We start from the raw sequence: 17,575 nt of genomic DNA, 5'->3' as shown, positions 1-17,575 counted from the left end.
GAGATGGCAGCTTGACAGCTTGGAAAATAGGTTGAGATGAAGGAATATCAATACAGAGAGCGAGCTGTTCCTGCCGAACAGCCCCGGGGCAGCTAACATGAAATGCTGGTTGTCTCGGAGGAGTTGACAGGTGTCTGCATCAGGCATCCTGCTAATTAAGCACCATTGTGAGTCACAGAGCTGAGGGATGAAGGAGCTGGGAAGGAGCTCAGCCGGAGCAGGTATGGCCAGAGGGGATCTCTGCAGGACCTCCCTGCCTGCCGGGGAAGGACTGGTGTGTGCATGATTTGTCGGCTGGTGGATACACAGTCATCGGTCAGGCAAGTCTTTTGGGAGCTGGGGATCAGCTTGGAGAAGAGCAGAGCGGGTCATCCCACTGGGTGTCCGTCCTCCCTCATAGCAGCTGCATGTCCTCCCCTGGGTCCCACGTGCTGGCACTGATGCCCAGACTGACCTCCCGTTGCAGACCTGGCAGGGTTCCCCAGAGCATCTCCCACAACCACAGCCTCCAGCACCCATCCCACCAAACCTCTTCCAAAATCAAAGGGTGAATCACTGTCAGTGTGACAGGCTGGGGAAATGAGGATGCCGCCAGATCCCTCTTTGTCCTGATTCCCTTCAAGATTATCTTCTTGCTGAAATTTACAGTGGTGCTGCCTGCCCATCAAGGCCTCTGACAGAAAATTCCCCATTCCAAGGAACATGAGTATGGTGGGGTGGAGGAAGGGGCTACTTGCCCCTTTGTGTACCCCAGTGATCTGGAGGGAGCCTATAGCAGCAGGCACAGGATAAAAGCTGCACTGGCAGGCAGCAAAGTGCCTTCCTTCCTGGGCAGAGCTGGGAAAGGAGGAATGGTGCCACCCTGGTGACAGCTCCTGAGCCACCCTGCATCCCTTCCCTGGGTGCCTCTCCAGCACCTTTTGCCCACTGCCCTTCATACTTCTGCAGCTGTGATCCCCTGAAATGGCTCTATTAATTAATAGAGCCATTTAATTTTAATTCCACCCTGGATCCCCAGAGTTCTGCAGGCACAGTTTGTTATATTGGCTGTCAAGAAGCTTAAAGAGCTGTTGATGCCTCCTGGAAAACTTTGACAAACCCTCTGGTTGGACCCAGCGCTGCTCCTCAGCCCAGCTGCCCAGACTTTCTGCTCCCAGGGCTGGATTAGCAAAGATGTCTGTGAGAATCTGAGGAGGTAAAAAACCCATTACTGCCACCTGTGCAGAGCTGATACCCTCCTGGTGCCCATGCCCTTTGGGAGGGATCCCTGGGATTGGCTGGGCAGAGTGGAGTGCAGAGTTTGGGTGTGAAGGTCCCCAAAGCCCACATTTGGGTTCCAAACTGTTCTCTGGACCAGCCAGATTGCACAGCCTGAAAACTTCTGGGCTGAGGCCACTGTTTCTCCCATCCCTATGTGTTGCTGTTCGGTGCAGAGGGTTTAAACCAGGGTTGCAGGCTCTGGGAGGTTCGTTTTGCAATGGCCTGTGGGTGATAACCAGGGAGGTGTTGTGCATGAGGACCTGGGAGCACTGTGCAGAACTCTGCCTTTTAGCAGAAATTTTCAGCAGTCAAAAATTGCAAACAGTGGAAAAAACTGTGAATTTATCTGATTATTATTTGGTCCCTCACCACTCAGACTGGGTTAACCCAGCGAGCAGAGCAGAAGAGCCTCCCTATCTCTCCGGGCTCTCTCCAGCAACCCAATCCTCTCCCAGTTAATTTCTCTTTTTGACAATGTAGTTTTTAGGCTGCTTTTAGAGAACAAAATGCCCCTCGGTCTCTTTAGTAATATGGGGAAAGCTCCCCAGACATACCAAGAACAGATTGTCTCTCAATGTGATTTTGGTCAAAGTTGTGGGCAGGATGCACTGAGTCAGCGTTCGGCAACACGAGAACGAGCCCGGTGAACCCCTCGCCCCTCATGGCTGGGCTTTGGGTCCAGCTGCCACCAGAGCCAGCTCCTGCCTCCAACCCTTCCTCCCAGCACCCTGCCGAGCAGGGAGCTCTGTAGTGCCTTTGAGGTGCCACTCAAGCTGCCGTCCTTGGGGCACGGCGAGGCTGTCAGCCCTCGGGGTCTGTCGGGGAAGGGGGGTGAGGATGCACGGGGAGGTTGGGGATGAACAGAGCAATTGAAGCCCCGTGGGAGGCAGGATAAAAGGCCAAGTTTCCTGAGATAACGAGGGTCTCTCTGTGGGGGTGAGTTGCCCAGACACGGGGGGGAAGCCATGTGAGTGACAAGCGTGTCCCAGTGCCCGCCGGGCATGGTGTTGGATGAGCCATCAGACCAGCCACGTGACCTCTGTTGGTCACTGTGAGTCAGGCTGCTTCCCACACAGTACAATCCCGGGATCTACCCTGCCACGTCCCTCCTAACCCTGTGCTGGGCTCTGGCATGGGAGTTCTTGGATTTTCTTACTGTTTTATTTTTTTCCCTTCTGTCAGGGCTGGGCCCTCATTGGTGGCTCAGGATGCACCCTCAGCCAGATGCCTGTTCTTCTCAGCACCTTGGTTCCCCTTTTTGCTGGATGGATGCTGTGGGCAAGAATCATTCTTGCTGTGGGCAAGAATTCATTCCTCTCCTCCTGCTGCTGTGGCAGGAGGTGGCAGCCATGGGACCAAGGTGCCCATGCACCAGCTCTGGGAGAGAAGAAATTTAAAAGCAGTGGTGGGAGGTTACCTGAATATCTCTCCCTTCTTTATTGGTTTTAAGAGGTTTCGCTGTCTCAGTAAGTCCCCTGAGAGACAGGAGCAGGAGCCTCTTTGGATGTGAATACCTGACAAGTTTTTAATGTGAAAGGAATTCACTAAATTTAGTCTCTTGGAGGAAGAGAGAAAAAAAAAAAAAAGGAGAAGTGTTTCTTTCAGTCTGGGGGAAGCGATCCAAATCCCAGCCACTTCCCTGCCGGCAGAGCTTGATGATGTCTTCTCTGTCTCGAAAGCTTTTAAGTCTGGGTCCCATGTGTGTCTGTGCACAAACAAGAGGTGGGAGAATGGCAGGCACCGAAGCCATGCCCTGGGGGAATGCGCCTGTTCCCAGCAACTCCGGCCTCCTGGAGATGGATGCTGGTGAGGGCAGGATGGGGGGATTAGTAGGAAAAAACCCTCGTCTGAATTGCAGGGACATCATCTTTACTCAGAGCCCACCTGAGAGCAATGTGTGAGCATTGAGGTGCTGAGGGCCAGAAGGGAAATGCATCTCTGGTGTTGAACTCAACCAGATCACCCTTTTTTCCTCAATTTTCCTTTCTACCCTTGCTGGAGCCTCCAAGGGCCCATTTTCTTCTCTTCTGGTACTTGAGATTCACCAGATGCCTCTTCTTTTCCTGCCATGTCCTCTTCCAAAGTCCCCTGTGGTGACCCTGTTGAAGAAGGCTTCCCATCTCCATAGCTCTTCCTGTCAGAGGGTCAAGGAGCTGCAGCCCACACAGAGACGCACACCTGCTGGGATGCTGAGGGAGGAGATCTGCATGTGTGACTGCACAAGGTAACCACACACCTTCTATCATGGATAGGGCAACTCCCAAACTCCCATGGTGTGTCCCTGCCTAAGGGGCAAAGCATCCCAGTGTTGAGAGCTGGTGAGGATAAAGATCTGGCTGGTTGCAGCCTTGAGAACCTTGGTGAACAAGCCACCTTTCTCTTATTTCCCCCTGTGCTGCAGCACACTGTGGGCCCCAGTAAACCATAACCATCTGCAGCTCCATTTCCTAATGGGCAGGTCAGCATAAAACCATTCCCTGCCATTTCCATCCCAAAGGTCACTCCCAAAATCAGTGGATAACCAAATGTATTTATTATCGATGGCCTTTACAAAAGTCCCTTCCCCACGGATGGAGCATTTTGGTCGGGCCTACCTAAACATGCAGGTCCCCTTGCTGGGGGCAGGCAGGGCTGTAGGAGGGCACAACTGTCCCCATGCAGGGACACAGCATCTGGCACGGTGAGAGGGAAAAGTAAAGGGAAAGTGTAAAGGTGGGGGAATGAAGGTGCCAAAAGTGCATGGCCCTGAGCATGCTTAAAAAAAGACAAACAACTGCTTCAGACCCCTAATTAATATTTTTGAGTGTTTAAAAGTTATTTTTATTAGAAATAATATTTTAAAAATAATAGATTAAAATAAATATATTTTAAAAATAAACATAAAATATAAAATAATAAATACTATATTTATTATATATTTATAGAATATAGTATTATATCACAATGTGTATATATAATAAATATATATTTATATTTTATATTTTAAAATATAAAAATTAATACATTAAAATTAATTTTTTAAGCAGAATGGATGCGGTGCCAGTGGGACGATGCTGAACGGATACCCCTGGAAAACGAAGTACCGCCGTGGGCTGCAGAGGGGCGGCCGGCGAGGACCCTCAGGTGTGTCCGGGCCCCGTTCTTTGCGGTCTTCACCGCTCCATCACCGCTTTTAACCACCCCCATCCCGACCCGTCCCCGGGCCCGCGCGGCATCGCCCTTTTAACGCGGGCGGAAGGCGGGGCTGCCCCTCCTTCCTTCTCTCCCTCCCTCCCTGCCTCCTCTCCCCCCTCCCTCCGTTCCTTCCCCACCTCGGGCGCCCCCTGGAGGCGGCGCGCACACGCGGGCGCGCCCCCGCCTTCCCCCCTCCCCTCCGCTCCCTTTGCCTCGCGCCGCCGGTGCGGGGCGTGTGCGCGCGCGCGGCGGCGGCGGGGGCGCGCGCGGCGGGCGGCGTTCCGTCGGGGCCCCGCGCCCCGTCCCATTCATGCGGGGCAGCGGCGGCAGCGGCGGCGCGAGCGAGGCGGGCGCGGAGCCCCGGGCGGCGGCGGCCGTGGCGGTGGGGAGGGGAGGCGGGCGCGGAGGAGGAGGAGGAGGGGACGGAGGAGAAGGAGGCGGCGGCGGCGGAGAAGGCGGCGGCGGCCCGGCGGGCGGCTCGGTGTGGAATGCAATTATGGCTGGCACGGCGGAGGCGAGCGGGGACCGGAGCCGTGAGTAAACCGCGGTTGTAACTTTCGGGCGCGGTGCGCGATTGCCTCCGATCGGTCGGTTTGTTGAAAAAATAAGGCGGATTTGGCTTTTATTGCCACCCCCAAAGAATTTTGGCTTTATCTCGCCATCGCTGGCCCGGGCAGGGCACGGCGGCCCCGTCGGGGGGCGCGGAGGGGCCGCGGCGGCCGGGCCGGGCAGGGCTGGGCTGGGCCGGGCAGGGCCGCGCTGCTGCCGCCCGGGGCCAGCCCGCATTGCGCCCCGCGGCCCCGGGAGCCGCCTCTTGCCGGGGGACAAAAACCCCGCCGGGACCGAACCTCTTTCTTTACCCGCCCCACGCCCTGCGTGGGTCCCGCGGCGGGGCGCCCGGGACCGGGCAGGTGCGGGCTGCACAGGGAGGGGGCCGCCCTCCTGTTCGGAGCTGGTGGGGCCGGGGCGGTCCCAGGGGTCCCTCCCTGCCCGGTGTAGCGGCGGGGCTCGGCCGCCTCCCTGCCCGCTGCAGCCCACCCTCCCCGGCTCCCGACGGGGTTCGGTGCCCCGGCCCCGCCGCCCCGCTGCCCGCACGGGTCCGGCACTGCTGGGGACGTGAGCGGGGCTCAGCCTTCCCCGCGCTCGCCGCCTCGGATCCCTCATCTGCCCTGCCCTGCAACCCGCATCATGCTGCCCCACATCCCCGCTGTCATCCCTGTGTCCGCACAGCCCCGTGTCCCCGCTGCCGTCTCTGCATCGCGCTGCCCCACATTCATCGCCGCTGCCGTTCCCGCATCGCGCTGCCCCACATCCATTCACGCATTCTTGCTGCTTCACATCTCCGCATCCCGCCGGGGCGCGGTGAGCGGCATCCGGGCTGGACTCGCCCCGGAGCCCGTAGCGCCGCCGTTCCCTCCGCGCTCCCCGTTCCCCAGGCACCGGCGGAGGGGATGCCGGGGGTTCCCTGCGAGCTGGGAAGGGATATGATGGAATGGGGTGGGATGGCCACCGTCGCCCTCGTTATGATCGTTACTATTGTGATCGCGCTGTAGTTTGGCAGCGCAGCGCTGGGCACCTCCGAGCGAGGCGTGGGAGGCTGCGGTACCTATGTGCGGGGCTGCGCGCTCGGTGTCCCTTAGCTCTTTCCCGTTTATGCCCAGCGAACACGCACACCAGCTTCGGCGTGCGATCGGGGAGGGATTTGCAAAATTTCTGTGGCATGCTGAAATAAATCCCGAAATCCCACGAGCCCTTCTCCTCCCTTATCTTCCTTGCGGGAAAATTCTTCCTTCTGCCCCTGGCCGAGCGCCGGGGTGGGGGGAGCCAGGGGAGGGGGGCTGGTGTGTAAACAGGGCTTAACATGAAGGTCACTGGTTAAAGAGGAGACGGATGGGAGAGAAAAGACAGGCATTAACCTCACTTGTTAGCTCCCCCCTGCCTCCTGCTTGGGGAGGACAAAACAAAAGCAGAACCTGCTAACGGGGGGATGAATATTCATGATCCTTCTCGTGTGCTTCGGGACACGGAGAGGAGAAAAGTTGGGCAGATGAGCTGGCTCCCGAAGCTGCTTTTCCTCCAGCTCGCGAGAAAATCCCTTTTTGCTGAGCGAGAGCTGTGTCGGGGGGAATTACCAGCCTTTTGCTGGATTTGTTTTTTTCATTTTTCATTTTTTTATTTCTTTTGTGTGTGGCTGCAAGAAGAAAAAAAAGGAAAAAAAAAAAAAAAGAGGAGCTGAGGCTATTGACTACATCAAAGGTTATCCATTTGAAAACACCATTTTCCTCTGAACAGCGGCTAATTGCTTCCTGAACAATCCCAGGGTCTTTTGTATATACTCAGTGGGTAAAATGAGTGACTCGATGTCTCTCTCTCAAGACACTGGTGACCGAACAGGGCGGAAAGGTGGAGAAGCCAAGGAAAAGCAGTGGGGCAGAAGCCTCTGTGAGAATGCATGGATAATTTCTTAAGTGGCTGCAAGGAGAGAAGGTTTTTTCTTCTACCCGCTCGCTGCCGTGCGATCTGCTGGTGCCGGTGGATGCCAGTGCCGGCAGCGGTGTGGCGACACGGGGCCGTAAGGAAGGCTGGTAAGGAAGTTTGGATTCAAAATACCCGATCATGTGTGTGATTTGGTGCTTCCCATCCGCCCGCGGCTTTGGCTGCCGATGCCATTCCTCCGAGAGCGGCAAGCCTGGATGCGCTCGCAGCTCCCGAGGGGCTGCGGGGAGGCAGCGCCGGGGGCTGGCTGGCTCCTGCTCTGTTGGGTGCCTGGGCTTTCTGCAGCTGCTACCCCTGAAGATTAAAGTTTTGGCAACGTTGCTTTTGTTAGCACGGTGATAGCGGCATCGGTGAGAGTTTTCCCCTCTTGGCTCATTTTTTTTCTTTTTTTTTTCATAGAAGCATCGGATTTGGAGCAGAGCAGAGGCATCCGCCTTCGTGCATGCTCAGGCTGTGTACGGAGCTGCGGAGCAGAGTCCTTGTGCTCCGTCATACAAAGCCCTCTCCCCAAGCCAGGCAGTGCCCTGCAAGAGAGAAACAAACTCCTCTGAACTCCGTTGGAGACGGCCAAGGGCCATGTCGGCGGCTCCCGGCGAGCGCTGTTTCGCCCGAGCTCTGCGCAGCCGAAATGGAAGAGGGTAATAAAGCGGCGCTGCTGCGTTCTGGCAGGGCTGCCTCCCCTCCTCCATGGCGGCAGCAGTCGAGGCTGGCCCCTGCCCTGCTCCCCGGTGTGTCATACCAGACCATTTATTTCAGTGGGTTTGCTGCCTTTTACATCTGCTGAACAAAGGGAAGGATCCGGCCCTGGGATCGGACTCAATCAAGGGATCTTGTCCATGTTTTATTCTCTAGGCTGAGTGTGGGTCAGGGCCTTTGTTGCTGCCAGCCTTGCTCCTGGCTGTAGCACTAACTGCTGCCGAGAGCCGGACTCGGCCCTGAGCTGGGAATTTCCAAGCAGGAATGCCTGGTGCTGCCGTGCTGGCGCTGCCGGCTGCCTGCAAACCGGGGGGGAGTCTTGCCTGCAGCATCGGGCCTCTGCTGAGTCCCATGGGGCTTTGTTGAGAGACCGCCTTTCTGTGTAGGGTGTTTCAGTGCTTTGTTGTTTGTGTTTGCAATGAGGAGTCAGTCGTAGTTTTTGGCACCTCCAGCTCCATAGAAGGAAGGGAGACCTTGGATGAGCCGGGATAGCAGAGGTGCTGCCATCCATATTTGCAATGACAGGAGGGTGGGCATGGGTCACCCCGATTCCCATATGCCATCCTCACTGCCTGCAAGCTTGGATTTTGCACCGACTGGGCTGATAGGATGTATATGTTGGAATGTTGGTTTGGTGCTGTGATCCATGAATGTCTCTTACAGGTTGTCCTTAAGTAGTTGTGTGCTATATGGAAGAAAACAGTGGGCAGGGGACTCCTGCCCAGTGTTTGACTGATGAATGGCTCGGTGGTGTGCCATGTGTGTGGAGGAAGGCCCAAGGGCAGGCAATCATGGCTGATGTGGGGCTTGGTTCAGCATGGACCATGACCCCTTACCTCTCCTGAGTATGGATGGGGGCCCCTTTTCCCAGCTATGTGCAGAGTGCTGTGGCTCCATGCAAACTGAGGAGGAGTGTTTGCCACTATCCAGTGCTGAGGTGGCTGGTTTGGCATTAGGCTGGAGACAAACAGCTGCTTCTCTGTCTGGAGCCCCAGTCAGTGCTATGGGGAACATCACACTACAAATATATGGTACTTGATGGGAACATGTGTGTTCTGACACCATCTCTGACCCACAGCCTGTTATGCCCCTCTTAGTCCTGTCCAGGATGCAGCATGGAAACTGTGTAGATACCCCAACGTGGTCCTCCAGCTATGCTTGGAAGTCAGGTTTGAGCAAACATCTTGTCCATCACGGAGGAAAAAAAACTCCAACCAGTAAATAAGTTTTGATGGTTTCAGTGCCAGGCATGGGCAGTCCTGGCTCTTCTCCCCTGCACTCGGCATGTGGTGTAGCCAAAATACACATCTTCCCATGGGTTTGTCAGTGTGGCTGGGCATGGGAAGGTGTCCTTGTTTGCCTTGCTTCCCTTAGCATCCTGCATTTGCGGCTGCCTCCAACCCTTGTTCCAGGGGGAAGCCACCATTTAAAAACCTGAATGAAAAACATTTCAAAGTTTATTTTCCCTTTAGCTAAGGCTTGGCACACCTTCTTTTTGTTGCTGGTGTGCCGAGAGGTTTGAGTCTGGAGACAAGCTCCATATCCAGATTGTCAGGCTCACATTCCACAAACACCTTTTCTCCTTTCTCCTCTGAAGTCACCTTGTGTGGCACAAGGTGGACTATTTTGGGTGACTCCTCTATTGCCTCGATGTGGGATGTCTTGGTGTAATGGGGGGCAAATCTACCTCTGCCCTGTGGGCTATTCTGTGCTGGTCTGTGTGTGGGGGCTGAGACCCTTATGAGCTGCCTTAACCACAGAGGAGATTTTTTTATTGCTAGGGTCAACTCACGGCCTGGTGTGAACCAGGGTGCAATATCCTCTTTGCTCCTTGAGCTGAGATTGTGAGGGATTTTGCTGGAGAAAGTGTCCAGGGTGACAATGTGCGAGGGGTGCCAGAGTCTGCCTGCGTGGGTCTGGGTGATCTGCTCTGCAGGGATCATCTCCTCCTCATCTCTCCTCTTCCTTACTGGCAACCCGTGGATCGGTCCCGGGGCTCAGTGCCCGCCTGCCCATCTCAAACGTCCCGCAATCTGCTGTTCAACTTGGCACAGAGACCTGGGAGCGCTGCTAATCCAATTTGGGCAGTTTAGCTGCACTTTGCTCTCCGTGCTGCTGGCCGGAGCTTGGGAGCTTTAATCCGGCTAATGACCCCGGCTTGAGTAACCACGACCATTTGCTCGATCCAGTTTTCCTTTCTGTCGTGGTCGAGGACAGAGGCTGAGGCTGTTTCCGAGTCCTGTCTGTGGTATCCGTGACAGTTTCCAGGTGTAGGTATGTGTAGGGACCAGAGGGTGAGGGCAGCGTGGAGGGGCACTGCAATCCCCACTTTCCCGTTGGGAGATTTCTTCTTCCCCCTTCCCACTTTTCTTCTGCTCTCCCTCTTTTTTGGGTAAAGATAAGCCCTTCTTCCGGAGTTATTTTGCGACATACTATTATTTTCAGAAAGGCGAAGCCAAGAAAAATAAAAACCTCTCTCTTCCTTGGGTTGCCTACTGTTTAATGTACAAAATACAGGGGTGGTAATTGCATTGAAACATATATAATTATACTGGAGGGAAAAAAAAAATTCCTGCTAATTGCACGGGTGTTTTGAACTGATACATGTTGAGCTATTTGTATTTTCTTGGGAGTTTGGTGGAGCAGAGCTACAGTCTGGCATGTGAGGGGTTAGGAGCAGAGCCTGTTTCCCACAATTTTTGGGAAACGGGGATGCTCCAAGCCGCACTGGGGTAGCATCAGTTGTGTCTGGGGCCTGATCTTCTGAGAATCTACACCCATCCAGGCAAGTCTTTGTGTCATTGTAGGAACCCTGCGAGTCCCTTTGCTTTACATGCTTAGTTAAACAACTGTTTGCATGTCAAAATACTCGGGCTCTCTTGCAGAAGTAAATTCCTGGCAAGAGGAGAGGCAGATTCCTGTGTTCAGGGACAAAATTTCCTGCGTGATGTAGCCCCACGTCCAAGGTCTGTTCCCCCACTTCAACACTGTGTTGGCACAACTGGGTGCTTCTGGCAGCCGATCCTTTGGGCAGGGCGGGAGGAAGGATGGTCACACACGTTTCAGATGACAATGTGGAAACCACATTTCCTCCTGCGAATGCCGAATGCCGACCCCGTCAGAGCTGCCGATAACATCGCAGGTAATTATAATGGCAGTAAATTGTTTGCTTTGTGCATGCGGCCGGGCTTTGTGTACGGGCGGCTGCTTCACTCTTCCTGTGCAGACTGTTAGTTTCAACAGGGGAAGAGGAAAACCCAAAAATATTTTAGGAGGAGTTTAAAAATAATCTTGGAGCCTTGGCTGGTGGGCAGGATGTTTCGCAGAATCGTGTTCCCCGCTGGTCCACGTCCAGACCTGTGGCCCTTGGAAGGCTTTACTGGATAGTGTTAAGTCTTGTCTTGTCATTTTGGCCAGCCTGAGGGCTTGCCGTCGGGCTCTGGGAGCTGGAGGGAACCGGGAATCGGCCCTGGGATTTGACTTCTGAGCTGGGTGTGTCTGTCTGCCCTGTAGCAGAGCAGTGTCGGAGATGGGGCGTGAGCCCGAGCTTACAGCTGCCGAGGCCTTTGTAAAACATTTAAATCTGTTCCCCAGTGTCACACTCCCTCCACCCCCATCTGCTTCTCCATGGTTTTTATTCCTAGAAGTGTTGGCATGCTGGCAGGGTCCCTGCCTGCCTGCTGCTGCTTATCTCCATGTCCAACTCCTGGATGGCTGTTTCCTTGCTGCAGTCAAGGGGGCTCTCCCTTCTCTGGCGGGACCAGAATCGGCCTGATGAGCCCTGCTGAAGTCAAGAACCTGTTTTTCAGGCTGATGTCATCGGGAAGAAATGGGGGAGGAGGAAGGCAGGAAGGCAGTGCTGTTTCCGAAGGAGAGCTGCTGCCGAGCCCCATGACGCCGCCAGCAGCCCTGGCTTCCAGCAGCCCTGGCTTCCACTGCCACCCGCTATTATTCCTTATCAGCTCGGCGGAGGTGCCCGCGGGCCTGCCGGCACACGTGGGAGAGGTTCTGCTCTGCAGGGCCTCGTGCCTGTGTGGGCAAGAGATGGGAGGGAGGGATGCACCGTGCCAGGGCAGCATGTCTGTCAGCTCACACTGGAGTGGGATATCCTTTGGCCCGCTGGGTGTGCCTCGTAGAGCCCCCTGGCCCTCTGTGGGATGATGGCACTTTGCTGGAGCTGCCGTCCAGCCACCTTCATTAGCAGACAGTGGATTTTTTTGGCTTGGGCAGTTCTCCCAGCACAGGTGGACAGCTGCTTCCTCTCTTTTGCACCGAAGGAGCAGGTCCATTATGCTGGTGCCTGTTGGAGTCTCAGCCCCTTGTGCATGGTGTCAGGCCATAGCAGCACATCTGAGTCCAGCGTGGGTTGGGGCTGCAACCAGGATGTGTAGGGAGAGAAGCAGCCTTGCTCTGCTCTCCCTCCCAACCAGCATCTCTTGAGGTGCATCCGCACTTTTACATGTGCTCTGCCCAGGCTGAGTGGTGACACCCCTTTGCTGCGGGTGGTGGGGTGGGGGTGTACCAGGGTGGGGGTTGTGCTGGCACTGCCCCTTAGAGAGCAGAGTGCAGGCACAGCCCCTGCCCTGGTGCCTCCCTGTTTGTATCAGACACCCTTTGCCTGCTGTGCTGCGAATGAAGCCCCTGATAGATTCTGGGCAGCAGTTTTCCTTGCAGTGGTGTTGCTGTGGGCTCTTCCCCTTCTCTACCTGTCCCCCTGCCAAGAGAGGCTGCGCTAGCTCTCTGGTTGTCTCTCTTCTCCTGGATCAGCTCCACCTTGGGCAAATAAAACATGGGGCCGTGCTGAGCTGGGATCCCCCACAGGGGAAGCAGAGCCAGGACCTGAGTCATCTCCAGCTGTAGTACTTGGGGCAGCGTGAGTGGGACAGCAGACAGGGAAGGACGAGAGTTTGAGGGGGGAAGGAAAGGCACACATGGCTTGGGAAACCTCGATTGGAGAAGTTTTGTGGTCTGTTTTAATCAGAACTAACTGTGGCGGCAGTTGTGCTCAGCTTGCCACAGGACAGCACAAATGCTGGTGTCAGCACAGGGCCAGGCGGAAGCATGGGAATTTCAGCTCAGCAGGGATTAAACCAGTCCCAGAATGGCCTCCCTTTACAGGGAGCAGAGAGTGTCCAGCAACCAGGACTGTTCCTGTGGCAGAACTTCATTGCAAAGCGGGAGCTCTCCAGATTCTCTCTGAGATTCGGGGAAAGCGCAGCTCTCCCGAGGGCCTTGCGGAGGCAGGTAGGAGGTGCAGAGGTGTGTGCTTGTGTTGGGGAGGGGAAAACCCAGCTTGGAGAGCTGGGCTGGAAGAGCTACACTGATCTTGGGAGGGTAAGATCATCAGCTTGTATTTGTGGCTGCCATGGCCCGATGAGGGATGTGGAGCAGGAGGTTTGGGAGCGAAAAGTGATGTGTTATGCCACAGGGAGTGAAATTAGAAAAGGGAAGGATGCTGATGGTGAGCTGACTTCTCATTGAACTTCTCTGTTGGGTGTTGGGAGACCTGGCTTATGGGTGACCTTCTGTGTGTGTGCAGGTTTAACTGGACCAAGGTGACCTCTGCCAGCAGGGCTGGTTTTTAGACATTTATATGGGGCAGTGAACTGATGGGATGTGAGAACCAGAGTCTGGGAGTGCATGGACCAAAGCCAAAGTGGACGGTGGCCTTCAAGGCACTTGGTCTGGATGTTGCTTTGAAGCAGGCGGCAAAATATTGTTAATTGGTCCTTGCTGAGGTGGCAAAACACATCAGTCTGGGGTTTGAAGTGAGTGTTGATAGTAGGAAGCCAAAGTGCCGTGTGTGTCCCGGTGCCTTAGATTGGGGTCTGCGGCATGATGAGAGGTGCAGAGGGATTTGGGATGAGGTGTTGTGCTCTGTGTGTACTGATGGACAAACTTCCTGAAGCAGGATGGGGAGGCAGCAGGCTGTGTCCTGTGCAGACCTGTGGGCTGTGCATTGGTCTCCATCCCAGGCATCAGTCAATCCAGGTCTTTATATTCCTCCCTCAGCTGCAGGAGTGCAAGGAAAGGGTGGGGTGCACTCTCCTGGGAAGTAGATGTCCAGCACGTGGGCTGCACCTGGAAAGCCCCTCAGCAGCCCTCGTAGTGTTCTCCATATGAACTGTGATACCCAAATGAGTTGTGGGAATAAGGCAGAAGACAGCCATTGGTTCTCACTTTCATCATAGCTGGATGGAGTTGGGAAATATGTGTAAGGTCTCGGTCATGCCTGGTTTCTGTGGCAGGGATAAGCAGTCCTGGCAGGACCTGCTGAGGCTATCCTTGTGTGCCTCTCTGCTTTGGGATGTTGTGGTTGTGGACAGCCTGCATTTCCATATTGGAAATGCTTGTGAGTCCTTTTTGGAAGGGCTCTCTGCAGGGCAGCGTGCAGTCCCTTGGTGGTAGGAGCACGTGGCTCCAGAGCTGTTCTCCTTGGTCTGATGTGACTTCTTGCAGAGGACCGGAGAAGGGGAATTGTGTGCTTGAAAAATGCTCTTTAATTTCCTCACTGCTTGTTCTTTTATGATCCTTTCAGCTGAGGGTCAAGCTTCATGAGCCCTTGGGCAGTAGATGGCTCCTTCTACTTGTCATGTTTCTCAAGACAAAAGAGGTTGAATTCCTTGCCCAGAAGATCCTTGCAGGGCAGGAGCAGAAGCTGCTGTGCCCATATTTGCTGCAGTGACAGGGCAGGACAGGGTCCTCAGCCCCTGCCTGGGGGAAAACTGAAGATCCTAAAGATATTTCTGATTGAGTGATAGTAATGGAGATTGCAGCATTGGGGCAGCTTCAAAGCCTGCCAATTGATTTCATCAGGGTGTGGTTTGAGCCGGGGATAAGATTCATAATGATTTAACTGCTGGCTAAGGAGAGACCCCAGACAAATAGCTTTCAATGACTGTGTGTGGTGAAGGAAGGAGTTAAAGTTTAGCCCCGTTGCAGAGTGCATATTTAGTGCAGCTCTAACTCTACCACCACCAGGCTTTCCTCATTGTTGCAAGGCTTTTCCCAGGCAGATGAACCTAAAAATACACCAGCTGTATGGTGAGGCTGCCTCTCCTGTGGCCTGCAGGCTTTTCTCTCCCCTGGATAGTCTCCCCTCTCTCCCCTTTGCTAATTACTGGCAGCTCAAAGTTGGTCCCTTCTTGACTGTTTCTTATTGCTGAGAGCAGCAACTGACGTGGAGAGATTACAGCTAAAGGCCCATTAGATGCCATTGCCCCTTTCTGGGGTCGGTTTTGGGGTCTGGGATTTTCAATCCTATGCCTTCTCTCTTCGAGCCTCCCTTGTAAAGTGCAAGACTGTAAAGCTCTGGGGTGGTTTTCAGGGAGCAAACCCGTGGGATCTTGCTGATACAGTAGCAGGGATGAGTCCACCTCTGTGCTTGTCTGCATGTTTTAAACTGTGTCTCTGGGCGTTCCCAGGAGGGCTGCTGCCTTGTAGGCTAATGCCGACGACTCGGCATCTTCAGTACTTTGGACTTGCTGCCTGGATGAGTGGAGAGCTGGTCCTTAATGCTCTGTCCAGGCTTTGCCTTTTAAGGTTACTTTTTTCATCCCAGTACTCCTGCTTTGTGCTGTCAAAAGTGATGATTATTTTCCCAAAGCACGATCTTCCATCCCAAACCCAGGTTTTTGGGCACACTGCAGGACCAGGAAGCTCTCAGCCTTGGAGGATGAGTGCTGATGCCCCTTGCCACCTCTTCAGCAGCCAGCGAATGGGGCACAGGCGTCCATGGGGCATGTCCGTGACTTGTTGCTGAAAGGCTTTTTGGAAACTGGGGTGTGTGAGTGTTGACTGCAGTGAGGTGGGCAGCCTTACCCAAGTTGTGCAGCAGCTGTGACCATCTCAACATGGCCACTTTGAGGTGAAACCGTGAGCAAATGCCCTTTCCATGTGGGATGAAAGGGGCTGGGGCAGTTTGGCCTCTTGTGCTGGCTTTGTTTCTGACAGCAGGTTTCCTGCTATAAATATATGTTTGTGTGTGTATATATACGTGTGTGTGTGTGCATGGAAAACAAAACATGAGCCTGCTGTGCTGGCTCGCCGGCGGTGTGGCCCCGCTGTGGGGTGAGCCCTGCAGATGCTCGGCCCTGCAGGATGCTCTGTGCTGCATCACTTGCCGCCCAGGCAGCTTAGCAGGGTGTATTTCTGGTCCTAGCCTCCTGGTTGGCACTCATGCATCTGGGCTGGGGTGTATTATTTTATTGCAGCGTGTTTCAGGGCAGGGCTTGGCTCCAGGGTGTCTGCCCAGGGTTTTCCGTGCCTTTGGACCGCAGTGGAGGTGTGTGCGGTGTGGGTCTCACTTCCTGGTGGCACTCATGTGGTGGCCCTGGGCTGTGTCCTCCCTAGGGTAAGGTGCTGCTTGAGTGCAGCCCCTAGGGGTTTGGGTGCTGTGTGGTTTCAAGAGTGTGCCAGCGGAGGAGCTGCCCTGCCATTTGCTGTGCCGTGACCTCCCCGTGGGACTTGGAGGCTGTGTGACAGCAGGGAAATGCCCTTTGGCCATTGCTCCTGCCGGCAGGGAGTTGGGGCTGTGCAGACGCCCATGCTCTGGTGCAGGGCTTCCTGCTGTCTCCACCGTGACGGGCTTGAGCCCTGCTTTATTTCGATCCAAATTTCAGGAATCCATATCGCTGAATCCCAAAGAAAGCAGACAAACTAACCATTCATGCAGTTGTATTTTTAATAATTGCTGGTGATGGTTTTAAGCAGGACTGGACAAAACCACCACTGGTGTCAGGTCACTAGGACGAGATGTTTCTGCTGTAGTATATTTAGGAGCAGAAATCTCAGAGGAGCTCTGCAGAGTGTCATCTCTCGGCTCGCCCCAGCTCTGCCTCACTTTGCTCTCGTTCCAACTTCTGAGTTACAGTTCCCTACGTTAATTTGGGAATCTCCTGTTGAACTTTCTAGCCCTGCTTTGTGGCAGCAGCTCAACCTCTAGTTCTCTCACCCACTTCCTAAAATAGAAGCAGTGAATCATAGAAACGCACCAAGAATGCAAGTTTCCTGTCCTGCTCTCTCACCATGGCAGGATGATGCTCCAGCTGGCATCCCCACACTGCACCAAGCTCCCACTGTCAGCTCCACTGCTTTCCCTGCTCCTTCTCTCTGCAGTGTGAGTTTGCTGTTGGTGGTGATCTCCCTGACAGGCAGCCGGACATAGTGTTGCTGGAGGGGCTCAGCACATGGGAGCAGTGGCTTAGTAAGAGCTGTGCCAGTTTCTTGGGGTGGGAAACTGCCCTCTGGCAGTTCCCTCTGTCAATAAACCGCACTGCCTGCCGCTGTTGGGCTGATGGCTTTCTGAGCTAACCAGTGGGTTTGTGCTGACAGCGCTGATTGGTCCCACACCTCGGCCCCACACCGTATTTGGGGCTAATACGCTCTGATCTGAGGTGCTCGTGGTTATGCTCTTACCAACAAGCTCAGAAAAATGAAGATGCTGGGCAGTGTGGGTGTCCTCTGGGAGCAAGTCTTGCCCTGGCAGTGTTGTGACTATCTGCTCTTGGCTCCCAGTGTTGGAAAAGGTTTTAGGAATGGGGGATTAGCACCATGGGGATGATTTCCAGGGCTGATGCTTTGACTGTCTCTTTACCTTTAGAGTTTGTGGCACCTGGCTTTGGTCTCAGTGTTGCTCATGCGCTGTTGTCCAAACATCCCTTGGGGCTGTTACCCTGGAGGTGGATGTGTTGGGGCGTGTAAGGGAGCAGAGTGGAGAGTGTGTGGGCAGAGGAGAGCTGGTGGAGATGGCAGATCTGCCGAGGGGGTTTGGAAGTGATGAGGAAGCTTCGCCCAAAGTGTTGGTGGCCCAGTGGAGCTGGCAGAGATGCAGGGGTGGCCAAGGCTGGGCTTGTCCTGGGAAAGGAGTTTTTCCTGGTCCTCAAGTTTGTTGGGACCAGGAAAAGGGGCAAAAAAAGGCTCGCTCTCCCTTCTCTCACCCTGTGTGGCT

At 54.7% G+C, this 17,575-nt stretch overlaps 1 protein-coding gene across 4 annotated transcripts in view; it reads left to right on the top strand.

The window, feature by feature from the left end:
• The first annotated feature begins 4,845 nt into the window (after positions 1–4,845).
• The window catches only part of PLXNA1 (plexin A1), a 117,084-nt gene continuing 104,354 nt past the window's right edge, over positions 4,846–17,575 (top strand). Inside the window, exon 1 of one of the 4 annotated variants that reach the window (XM_027882675.1) lies at positions 4,846–4,967. The gene's annotated coding sequence lies outside the window, so the exon portion shown is untranslated. Of the gene's footprint in view, positions 4,968–6,666; positions 7,020–9,882; positions 9,901–17,575 lie in introns of those variants that run through there. The other 3 variants (XM_027882671.1, XM_027882673.1, XM_027882674.1) reach the window with 3 other exon arrangements.

The sequence above is a fragment of the Empidonax traillii genome, unplaced genomic scaffold, assembly GCF_003031625.1.
Source record: "Empidonax traillii isolate 1590-97213 ecotype Southwest subspecies unplaced genomic scaffold, ASM303162v1 scaffold109:size1658292, whole genome shotgun sequence".
Lineage (NCBI taxonomy): Eukaryota > Metazoa > Chordata > Aves > Passeriformes > Tyrannidae > Empidonax > Empidonax traillii.
Note: the sequence above shows the minus strand (reverse complement) of the source record. Positions and strands in the feature narration are given on the sequence as shown.